Source organism: Ambystoma mexicanum, chromosome 4q, assembly GCF_040938575.1.
Source record: "Ambystoma mexicanum isolate Mex_15411 chromosome 4q, UKY_AmexF1_1, whole genome shotgun sequence".
Taxonomy (NCBI): domain Eukaryota; kingdom Metazoa; phylum Chordata; class Amphibia; order Caudata; family Ambystomatidae; genus Ambystoma; species Ambystoma mexicanum.
In genome coordinates, this window is record NC_090928.1 from 112832190 (window position 1) to 112844933 (window position 12744).

Here is a 12744-nt window from a genome sequence, read left to right on the forward strand (position 1 = left end):
TGCAAAAAGGGTCCAGTCATATTCAATTCAGTCAAGTACTGCCACCAAAGGTAGCAGCCCAGCCCAAACCGCTAGGCCAGGTGCCCTCTGTATGGAACCCCAGACATGTTTCGGGCCCGTTTGGGAGACAAACTACAACCAAAAAAGTGATGGGTGGAAGGTGTTGAATAAATCTGAATCAATGGCAACCTTGCACACCACAGTTTTTTAGCATGTCTGCACTATTGCAAAAGGGCTCCAGCCATATGCAAATCAGTCAAGTACTGCCACCAATGGTAACAGCTCTCAAATCCGCTGACATCTTCACCAGAGGGCTCACCAGAGAAGTCCTGGCATGCTTCTTGGGATCTTTCTTTCGTCCCCTTCTCCTTATCTCGGGCAGTACGTCTGTCCGTAAAGAGATAGGGTCAATCCCCATTGGAGGTCACCGCGCTCAGTTGAATGGACAACTCAAACAGAGTGACCACTGGGGTGGGGGGAAGCCCTTGCGTGGAAAAAGGTGGCTTGGCACAAAAGACCCTGAACACAAAGTCTGTCAGTGATTCTCGAGTAGCGTCTGCTCCAGTTGGCAAAGGTGACAGACTAAGAGGCTGAAGGCTGAAGAAGCAGAAAACACAGGACCATATAATAGGCAGGATCGTAGGATTGGACAGGAATGGAACATGGAGAAGGACAGGACAGCACTAGAACAAAGAAGGAAGGAATCCACAGCAGGTAGGAGAAAAAAGGAAGGCAGTAGCAGAAGGATTTACACTAGCGTCTCACCCAGCACCGATGGAAAGTGTTGCAATGCGGGGAAACACTATCCGAAGGCTCTGAAAAAACAGCTCGGCCATCTTGGATATAGACTAGACCCCTAGCAGTTCTACATGAAGGACGTGCCAGCACGAACCCAGAAGCCAATCTCCAGCGCCTCCACAGACCCTAACGGCACTGCATGACAGTATTACCCCTCCATAACCTGGGGGTCACGGGTTTCCAAGGGTGACGCCAATGGAATTGTTGTATCAACTGAGGAGCATGGATATGTCGTAAGGGCTCCCAGGGTCTTTCTGCTTTGGAATAGTGAATAAGATACTGTAACGATCCATGATAATACCGGGAATCGACTAAACGGGATATTTCATATTCCTCTGAGTCTGGCGCCGTCAAAACTAAAGACTGTTTCTTCTTCCGATGGTACTTGCCTTGGAGGTAGGTCTTGAGTAAAGAGGAATGGAAGGCAGGATGTAGATGACTTAGACTTTTAGGAAGAAACAGCTTAAAGGCCACAGGGTTAATCTTGGAGATAATCTCGAATGGTCCAATGTACCGAGGAGAGAGCTGAGAAGGGCAAATCCATCTAGGAAGGTATTTGGTAGACAGGCAAACCTTAGTTCCTGTCCCCCAATTGGTACATTTCCTTTAGCTCAATCGGCATAGATCCCAGAAGCCAGTCTTCAGTGTTTCCACAGATCCCAACGGTGCGACATGACAGCAGCCCAGGCCAAACTTCTAGGCCATGTCCCCTCTGCACGGAAACACATGCTACCCTAGACATTTTTCGGCCCTGTTGGGCCTCCTTGGTGAGGTTCAACTTGGTTCCCTATGGCACAGCGAGCAAGAGACCCACGTCTGCGAGCAAGAGCAAGAGACCCACGTCTGTGTATACGGGTGGAAGGTTTTGAATAAATCTGAACCACTGGCACTGCTCTTGGCAATCTTCCACACCATAGTTTTTTAGCCCGTCTGCATATGGTCTTTCCCCTTTTGTAATGGCTTGACAGGCAAAGAACGATGGTCTGGAGGGTTGCCCAGAGCGATGGCAGAGGTTAGTTCTAAACCTTCCAGCCATCACCTCTTTTGTTTTGCCAATCCTTGTTTCCAACAGTTGTCTGTATAAGATTCATTAGAAGAAACATGCAACTCTCATGTAGTATACATTTACCTTGTAAATTCATATTTTTATAATTTTATGATTTATATTTTTAATATTGTCTTTTTGTATGGAAGTTGCATTATTTGCGTGTTATTTTTATCTGAAACGTGCCTGCATGTTTTATATATAACCCTGCACTGTTGGTCGTGTGAAGTCTTGTACTGAGAGAAGATACAGGAGAAGAGCGGATACGATGATGGTTACTTCTGTAAGCGTGTTGTGCAGAAGAAAGTTACTGTGGCAATGAAGATATAGCACATTAAGCTTTTTCTTTTCTCCCACTCCTCCTCCTGTGACTTTCTGACACTTGGCATACCTCGATCCTATATAGACTGCAGGAGCAGTCATTATGACAGGATATTTGCCTGTTCCCAAGTTTCAAGTTGATTTGGGAAGTGGCGCCAGGTGATGGCAACTGCTAACACCCCCTTGTAAGAACAGAGCAAAATGATAAAAGGCTTTCAAGGTGGTGCCACATTTTTCTAGTGCACATTTCTTTTCTTGCCCAATCTCGGGGAAGGAAGGTGGAACCAGTTAGGGTGGATAAAGCGCATTGGACACAGTGGGCCTCATTACGACCCAGGCGCTAATGGGTTAACGGCGCCGTAAAAGGCTGCGGCGCCGTTAACCTATTAGCGCCTAATTACGAGGTCCCTTTGCGGGACCCGACCTTAATGGCTGGTTTTACCAGCCGTTAAAGTAGGGACCTGCAAAGGGACCTTGGTGCTAAGTACGGTGCCGCAATGGGGAAGGTCCATGGAGGAAGGGGGAATTACCGCCCCGTCAACCTTGGAATGGGGCGGTAATTCCGCCATTCACCATGGCGGACCCCGGCATGGACCGTGGTGCTAATAGCACCATGGTTTAGCGCCGGGGTCGTAATGAGGACTGGGCTGGACAGTGACAGCATTGTCATTTCTGAGTAACACCATTTGAGGATGTGGCAAAAAAAAATGAGAGCCCTAATAACACTACCACTTGCTCACACTAATGATTAGAAGTCGAAAGAAGGCACAGGTTTCTCTTGTTTTTCAGCGATTTTCACCAAAGCTGGGTCTTGGTGATTTGGGACGTATTGTGCTCTCGGTGGTTCTGAGCAGGGTTTGAACATGCTCTGGATGCGAATGAACCTACGTGCCCTGCAAGCACTTACGAGAGTTCCGCAGCAGAAAAGCAATTAGCTCCTTAAGTCAAGGGTGCCATTTTAAATACCCGCGCTCGTGTTTTTCACAGTCAAATTGACCTTTTAAATTGTGATGCCTCGCATTCTAAGAGAGGGCTTTAGCATAAAAAACACAGCCCTAGAGAAAACCCTTCAGTGCAGATGGAGAATTTATGAAATGATATCTGCCCTCGAAATGCTGCAGCCGTCAACTCGAATGCAAACTATAATGAATAGGATTTGGCAACAGAGGGCGCATAATTTTTAAATAATTGCTGCCATTAGTAGTGTAATGGCATGCCAATCGTATTAAAAAGGACGTCGGCGCGAAGTTGGATCAAGAGTCCTGTTCACGCAGGGAGGGGAGAATTCGGATTGGAAAACAAATCCAATGACAAAATAGGCTCTGAGATGTGCAACTAATGGAGAGAGTCTGTTATGTTTGATGTCACACTTCCCTGTGCTTGGTGTGAGTGCGTGCAGTGCTTGACAGAATGTTGATGTAGAATGTTTGAGTGTAATGTTGATGTACGTTCCAGAGTGAGTCAGTTGGGGCTGAGATGTAACGCATAGGGGGCCGGTGGATGTCTCCCTGTACATATATTGACTTATCATACCTCTTGTACTTACTGCTTGTATTGCTGATCTACGAACCCAGTAAAGTCTTGTTTTCCCCACGTGTGGCTCAGCGCACTTCTTCATGCAGAAGCTCCCATCTTATCAGAGTCCATGTGGTATCTGCCGTGTTTAGACCTCTGCACAGTCGCAGCCCTGACAAAGAACTGACAACCCTTTCTAGACTGCAGAAGCATAAGAAGGCAGTTTCTGATAGATGGTTGATTCAGGGATGGACTGGGAACCAAAAAAGGCCCTGGATTTTTCTTTCCAAGTTGCCCCACATTACACATTTTCAGTAAGCCCAATCATTTTTCGATGGAAACATTTGGAAATAGCACACAAAAGAGGCCCTGGGTGCAGAGGCCCACCGAGAAATCTCCAGAGTTCCCTATAGGCCAGTCCACCCTTGGTTGACCTGTACAGAAAGGTTGCACTTAAAACAAGCATTAAAAGCCAAGGCTTGTCTTTGGCGACCATCAAAAAGGAATGTGCGTTTAGTCTGCAATCCGATTTGTGGGAAAGGCACTGTGGTAATTTGAACATTGAGGAGTGTGATGCATGTACAACACAGGCTGGATACTGCAATATGTTTTGCTAATAGACGTGCCACTCCCCACAGTGACTGTGAAAGATAGCCAAAGGGTTCACAGTGGAAGAGCACGCAGAGCACTGGACACTGTGGCTTACAGTGGCCTTAGGTTTTATTTGGTCGCACATGATGGGGTTGTGATAAATACATATGTGGTATGTGGGGTTACCGTAAACACAGGAGAATACCCTTTCTGGGTCTGGTCTAAGCTAACACTGTTATGAAGGGGTAAGCCGTAAGGAGTTAGCTTTCCACATCTAATTGGGATGACTGGTCGCCCTCCAGTGCACACAGCAACCAGCAGGCTTCTTGGCGCCAGTACATAAAATATGGAGGGATTGGGTTCACTCGTAGAGGTTCTTGGAGTATTTCTACAACACTTAAAATGGTCCTCTTTGGGGGATTGCTCTAAGTCAAGAGTGTCGGGATTTGATATGCAATACTGTGCTAGCGATGCTCCTGTTGTAGGAGAAACGGTCTAGCCAGCTTTTCTAAGAGTATCAGTCTCAGGATATAGCAAGCGATCGCTTCTGGGCCTACAGCCTAAAGAGTGCAGCACACAGACACTTCTTTGTTCGGCTCTCTGTCCCAGGGATATTGCAAGTAGTTCCTTATTTGCCCATTCCTCTTTACAGGGTTGTAATTGTAACTGTTTATTTCTAAAGCGCTTCTACACAAGTGAAGTGCTTCAAAGCGCTTCAAGGTGGGAAGCGAGCAAGGGGATATAGTCGTCATTCGTAGGCCTTGAATATTCCGAATGATCTAAACAACAATAATTAGCATACTAGGCCAGAGGCATTTCTGCTGTTATAAGTGGTAGAAGGACATACAAAGACAAAAGGCTGGTCATCATTGCGCCTATGGACGAGTATTTCAGGCACAACAAAGCTAAGGAGGGGGGACAGAGGAGGACAGGACAGACCAACCTGCTAAGCCAGGACATTCAAAATCATGCAATTGCGCAAACAGGAAGCGCGAGGGACGTGGAGGGGGACAAGTGCTCCCAGTCAAACAGGGGCCAGGGTTAAGTGCAGAGTGGTTGTCACTCTCCTGCAATGTATTCCAAGTGCAGTATTGCAGGCAGAGTGCAGAGGCCCAGAGGCAAGTGCAGGACTGGCGTGGAAGCTGGGACCTGTGCGGGTCTGGAGGTGCACCAGGCGACCAGGCAGCAAACTGAGCAGGTTGGCGAAGAGAAGGAAGGAGGGAAGCAGGAGAGAAGAGAAAGGAGGTTAGCAAGGGAGAAGGGAAGAGAAAGAGGAAGAGTAGAGGAATGCCTTGAGGAGTTTCCAGAATTTAAGGAGGTCCGGCTCAAAATTGAGAGAGGCAGGTAGGCTGTTCCAGAGGGAGGCACCTGCAGTGGACAAAGATCTACCCGCAAATCTGTGTTTGGAAAAAAGGCTCAACCGCAGAGAGTTGGAGGAGGCCGAGCAGATGGCTCTGTAAAGAGAGTATTTAAGAAGGGTGTGTTGAAGATAGTAAGGGTCTGGGCCCCAGAAAGCCTTGTGGACTATGCCGAGGGACTTGAACTTGAGCCTTGCAGCTACGGGCAGCTAGTGGAGGTATTTGAGCACCAGAGTGATGCAGTACCTGGGCTTGAGGTCAAGGATGAATCTCATGGTTCTGTTCTGGATAACAGAACAGAACCGTGGTTGGAGAGTAGATGTAGAGGTTGAAGAGGTTGGAGAGTAGATGTAGGAAGATTGAGGAAGAGACTGTTGCAATAGTCCAGTCTGGAGAGAACCATTGCTCAGGAGACTGTGAGCCGCTGGGTGAAGGTGAGAAAAGGTAGAATACCTCTGAGGAGGTGTAGCTGATAGTGGAACTTTTTTGGACATGTCCGAGATGTGAGAAGAGAAGGAGAGAGTAGAGTTGAAGATGACCCCCAGATTTTTTGCCTCACTAGATGGTGAGGGCACAGGAACAAGGGTGGCTGGCCAGAGTGAAAGTGGGAAAGCGGGAGCAGGGGTACCAATGAGGATGATCTCTATCTTACTGGCATTAAGGCAGTGATTATTAGCAGCACACCAGGACTGAACTGCGGTCAGACAATCAGGGATGAGTGAGGAGGAGGAAGAGGCTGAGGGTAGCCTGAAAGAGAGCTGTGTGTCATCTGCATAACACTGAAAGGGGAGGTGAAGGCAGAGATCATGTGGGCCAAAGGGGCCATGTAGACATTGAAAAACCAGGGGGATAGATTAGATCCCTGGGGGACACCACAAGTAGAGAGAGTGAAAGTGGAGAGAAAGGATGCAAGTTCTACCTGGGAAGGACAGTCCGAGAGAAAGGATGCTAGTAACGCCAGGGCCTGATCACTGATGCCCAGGGTCTCACGGAGAGGGGAGATCGGAATGTTGTGGTTTACCATAGCGAAAGCAGAGGAGGGGTGAAGAAGAATGAGGACAGAGGGAGAGTTAGAGTCAAGGTCTGAGAGCAGGTCTTCACAGGTGTACAGAAGAGCAGTTTCCGTGCCTCTGGACGCTCTAAATCCAGACTGATGGTCATGGAGACAACCAACAGATTCAGTGTGAAGAGCATGATAGGTGCCTTAGAAGAACCCATTAGAAGATAGTGGGACCTTCTACTGCCATGCCTTTAATTTGCGCACAGAGAGATGCCTCAAGCTGGAGTGGGCTTCAGCCCCTTTGAGATCCTCTACGGTCATGCAGTCAGAGGTCTATTGGCCCTAATCAAAGAAGGGTTGCAGACTGCTCCTTCTCTACAACCAGTCCATGTCACTGACTATGTGCTAGCCCTTAGGAGGAGGATGGCCCTAATGATGACTGAAGCAACAGAAAACCTGAAAGCTGGTCAGGATCTGGTCAAGCGTTGGCATGACCATCACACCAAAATGGTGGAGTTTACTCCAGTCCAGTTAGTATTGGTTATGGTTCCTACAAGGCACAGGGCCTAACAGGACAAATGGATTGACCCGTCAAGGTTGTTGGCAAACTTGGAGAGGTAAATTAGATAATGGACTTTGGCAACCCCAGGGAGGCCCCTAGGGTCTATCACAGTAATCATTTGTAGGCTTATGTCACCAGAACAGAACTAGGAGCTTTGCTTTTAGCCTCTGCACAAGAGGAGGAGGAGAGTGAGTCTCTCCGTGATCTCCTCAGGGGACAACCTTCAGATGAAACCATTGAGGGAGTTAAACGCTCCTCAGATCTGACACTGCAGCAACAGGAGGAGTGCAAATCTCTGTTAAGTCACTGTGCATCCTTGTTTTCACTGACACCAGACCTGACCCCTTGGGGCCAGTATGATATCCTCTCTGGTGACACTCTCCCTGTCAAAAGCAGGGGTACAGAATGTCTGATCATGTCAGAGCACATATAAAGGGAAGGTCAACAGGATGCTTGACCTTGGGGTTATTGAGCCATCTACCAGTCCAAGAGCTAGTCCAGTTGTGCTGGTACCAAAGGCAGGAACCAAAGAATTGAGATTATGCACAGACTATAGGGCTCTGAATGCAGTCACCAAGACTGATGCGCTGGTGGATAAACTTGGAGCTGCCAAGTTCCTCAGTATATTTGACTTTATCTTAGGCTATTGGCAAATAGCACTTAGAGACCATGCCAAGGATAAAACTGCATTTTCCATCCCAGGAGGCTTATACTAGTTTAGGGTTATGCCTTTTGGACTAAAGAATGCACCTGCTACATTCCAAAGGATGGTGAACCAGTTTCTGAATGGGTTAGAGGACTTCTGCAAGGCATACTTGGATGACATTACAGTGTTCAACCCCACCTGGGAAGACCATCTTCGTCACCGTGGATATGTTTTACAGGCTCTTGAACAGGCCCATCTGACCATAAAGGCAAGTAAATGTCAAATTGGTCATAGCAAAGTGGTCTACCTTGGTCATGACGTAGGAGATGGTGAGATTAGGCCCGTGCCTAGCAAAGTACAAGCTGTACAGGACTGGGCCACCTCCACTACTCAAATGCAGGTGAGAGCCTTTCTAGGACTCGCTGGGTACTACAGGAACTTTATGTTTATGTTTATGTTTATTGAATTTATATAGCGCTTTAAGACAAAGTGCTTTACAATATAACAACAGATACAAAGTGAGAGAGCATATTTACAAACATGAACAGGTCATAGAACAATAAGTAGAAATATTTACAAGGGGGGATAGGGTAGAGGAGGGGGTAGGTGAAGGAGTGACAGTGTAGGATTTGAGGTAGAGAGGGTAGGGAGGAGGGGAGGGGGAGGGAAGGGGGAGTGATCTGGTGTCCTTGTTGCCTCTAAGTAATATGTGTTACTAATTTAAGGTTTGAGGGGAAGAAGAGAGGATGGTGGGGAGAGGAGGGGGGCAAGGGTAGGAGAGGAGCGGTAGGGAAGGGAAGTCGGGGGAGTGTAGAAGAAGAGCTTTCAGGGAGTGGCAGAAGGATGAGTAGGTAGGGGTGGAGCGGATGGAGAGTGGGAGGGAGTTCCAGTGTAGGGGGTCCAAGAGTTGGAAGGAGCGGAAGCGTGAGGAGGCACATGGGCCTAGGGGTACAGTGTGGCTCTCCTTAGTAGGGGCATGTGTCAATTGGGCTTTACACTTTGTAATTGGAGGGTGAGTTGGTTCCTGGCTATTTGAATGACTACAGCAACATGAATTCCCTGAGGCCATCACTGGTAGTAACCATCAACACCTGAACAAACACCTGAACAGACTGTCTCCCTGATGATTGCAAGAGGCAAGAAAGCGCTAGGAGGAGAAGATCAACTGGACTGTAGAAAGGCACACCTTGCTGGGAACCAGAGTGCGCCCCTCGATGACAGCTTTTCAACTGATTTATATGGATCCATGTTTCTTCTGTCATTTCCCCTTTAGGGATGTGGATCTTATAGGAGACAGGTGAGATTGTATCTACAATTTCAAAGGCGCCGTGCCAGGAGAGGAGGAACTTCCTCTCTTTGGTCTGGTTCCTTTGAAAATTGTACAAGTAGAGCCTGTCTCATGCTTGGTACTCTTTCTTAGTGGTTTTTAAATTGTAGTGGGTTTTCATCCCCTTGGCCGATTTTCCCAGATTTCTCTGAGCCTACGCAAAAGCATGCTGAAGGTGTTTTTGCAAATTCTCAATATATTCATGTGTCGTGGACGTGTTGATCAGGTTCTGCTCTTGAATTTTGTAGAGCAGATGCTGAGGTAGCACCATTTTTTGTCCAGTCATTAGCTCAAATTGAGAATTTTTTGTCGCAGAAGATGGTGTAGACCTGATGGCCATGAGGACAAACGATAGTCGTATGTCCCAACTAGGCCCAGAGTCCACCACAAACATCTTTAGTATGCTCATAATTGTTTTATTGTACCTCTCAACTCCCCCATTAGAGGATGGGCAGTAGGAAATGTGGAAATTTCTCTTTACCCCAATTATCTCCAACATCTTTGTCATCACGACGCTGGTAAAGTGACTTCTTCCGTCTGACTCAATCCTTTGAGGAAGGCCGAAACGCAAGAAGATATGATAAATTGGAAGAAGATCATCAGGGTAACTGCTGCTTCTGCCTTAAAATTTGGGGGCGGGAGACATTCCACCCACTTGGTAAACAAGCATGTCACCGTGAACATGTACTTGTTTCCTCCAGAGGAGCGAATCACAGGCCTGATGAAATCTACTTGTAATTCTGACCAATGCAGTGTCATCCCCCTTTTCTGTAGGGGAGCTCAGTGTTTGAGGGAACTTGGCTGGAATTGCACACACACAAGGCACCCCTTCAATTATTGCTTGAGGTCCTTGCCCATGTGTGCAAGTATGCAACATCTTGCAAGATTTCCAAAGTTGTATGAAACCCCCTATGACCGGCTATGGCCGGGTCATGGACGTGACTTTTAACATCAGGCTTTGGAATAAGGTAGGTACCACTCATTGGTCACATCCAGAGAGGGATCTCAATACCAACAAACCGTCTTGGATTCGTAACATTTTGCAAAACTTCATCAACACTCGAAGATCACTCTTTTCCGATGTAATCGGAGATGGTCAGAGGAAAATTCATGGGGTCTTCAATGTGTTGATAACATTTCCCTATAATCGCATACCCTTGTTGTGCCATAATTAAATCAGCATCTGGGGTTTCCTTACTCCACTGGGCAGTTGAGAGTTCATTTTGGTCACGTGTTTGGGACCTGGTGACAGCAGCAACCTGGATCTCGCCCAACAGGGACTTCATCTCTATGAGATCTCAGTGGATGGCTCTGGTTTTGGCCAACTGATCAGCCAAGTCATTTCTGGTTTTGTCTGGTCCCTCTATTCTGGAGTGACCCTTGATCTTTTTCCAGGAGATGATCATCTCCTTAGGGGTGACCAGATCATCAATGGCTTGTATTCATTTTCCATGCTTGAGTGGTTGGTTGTTTGCACACAGCATGCCTTGGTTTTTCCAATTTATCAGGTGCTCCACGAACCCATTCCTGAAATAATCTGAATCAGTGGTTATGACCGGTTGTGGAGCTGGTGTTGCACAGCAGTGAGGATGACTTGACTTACCCCCATCAACTCGGCCACCTGACTACTTCGGGGACCAATCTTGTACCCAGCAAAGGGCTCCGGGGCATCATTCACCAAGGCATTCCCAATGACAGCCACCACCTCTTTTTCCCCATTGTTGTCAACATGGTAGGAGCACCCATCCAAATAAACTGTGGGTATCCCCTGGTACTTGTCTTCCTCATAGATTTTTTTGCGGGGAAGTCAGGTATGCCTCCATGTTGTCTTTGGTTTTTAGACTTTCGTCCTCGAGACAGTTTTCTTGAGCACAATCATGTAAGTCAGCCAAACCTTGCGCGAAGGACTCTTCTTGTTTTGGCCATATCTGACCTCCACAGGAAAGCCTTGCATGGACAGAATCCAGAAAGTAATTCTAGAATTACACACAATCCCTGCCCGGATTCAGTCACTTTGGAGATATTGCAAAGGCAGGTGAGTAGTCTCGACAATGATGTGCTCCCGCTGGATGAACGGTGGTAATTCTTCAATGCCCACACCGTTGCCAGGAGTGTCTTTTCACAATCGTTGAATTTTTTCTCCACAGAGGACAAAGTCTTACTCGCATACGAGATGACTTTTTTGACCTTGTCATGCTTTGAGTATAATACTGCTGTAATACTTGTACTGGTTTTCCCTACTCACGGGTACTGTCCAATAACCATTGGTCAGGTCAATGGCGGTATACACCTTTGGCCCTTGGATCTGGGCCAGTCCCCGATCGATGTATGGAAGAGGCCATTTTGACATTTGGACCCGTTTGTTTAACTCCATAAGGTATGCGCAAAGTGTCAATTGGTCATTGGGTTTTAGAATCCCCTGTACCGTGTTGTTAAAGGTAATGTGGACTGGACAAATTATCCCACGGGATTCTAAGTTCTTTGTTATCTCTGTGAGTGATCCCATAGACACAAGGGGCAACCAATATTGCTTCACAAATATGAGGGCCATCCCGGGGTCTGTCGGTTGAAGGTGGTGTGTATCTCGGTGCGACCACAGTCATACGAGTCCACAGCAAAAATCTCTTGAAAATCCCAAAAAAACCTGGATCAGCTTCTACTTCTTCTCCTCGGTGTCACAGGCATCAGTGAGGTTGATTTCTTCTGCAGCCATCTGCCTGAAGCCTGGAAAGACCTCAGGTTTGGCAATTTCTGTGGTATCCTCCAGTTGCGTGGAGATATCCCTTGTTATGGTGTTGGCCTGGACAGGAGGTTTCAATTGAGCTGACCCAAATGCCTTTTCAGGATTGTCAAAGCCCATGGTGTTACCACCAGTTGAGACCAGACTTTGTAATTGATTAGGTCCATATTAATTGTAAATTGATTGAGAATGCCACTGCCTAAGTATAATGCAGAGGGGAATCTCTCACAACCCAACAATTATGATCTATGCTTTTGTCACCAATGGACATTTTTAGCATGCACCTGCTAGGCAGGAGATGTCAGATATCTGGAGTTTCCAAGCCCATTTCCCACTTGTCAATCAACTTAAATGGTCTGATCTTTTGGGTGTTTCCTGAATAAAGCTTCGCCATTGAAGCTTTTTCCATTATTCAGGCATACTCTGGCAAGAACAGCCCCCCTCATTCACCTGATTGGGGAGAAACAGCTGCTCAGCCTTTTTCTGGATGTCAGCCAAGCTCTAAGCTGCTTTTTCATCATCTTTTGTCATGGGATTTGGGTTTTCTTCAAATTGTGGATTGGTATAACATTTCACAGTATTTCCTTTCAGTGTGGAATGCCACTTGAAACTGGAAGGAAGCTTGATTTTCAAAAACGGAGAAGGGTTCCCATCACCAGCTTGTTCTCCTACAGAGATTACAGTGATGTCAGAGACTTGATTGTTCCTAAAATGGAATTCGATTTTGTCAGACAGCTGTTCTATCATGTGGCATGTGCCAATTAGATTTATGTAGGTTGTGCTTTGTTTTAGTTTTATTGGCCGATTAGTCTGTGTCCATAGGACATTGTTGACACAGTCT

At 46.9% G+C, this 12744-nt stretch overlaps 1 protein-coding gene across 1 annotated transcript in view; it reads left to right on the forward strand.

The window, feature by feature from the left end:
* LOC138467516 (sodium/potassium-transporting ATPase subunit beta-1-interacting protein 2) overlaps window positions 1–12744 on the forward strand; it is a 798058-nt gene that overhangs the window by 141758 nt on the left and 643556 nt on the right. The window lies entirely within an intron of this gene.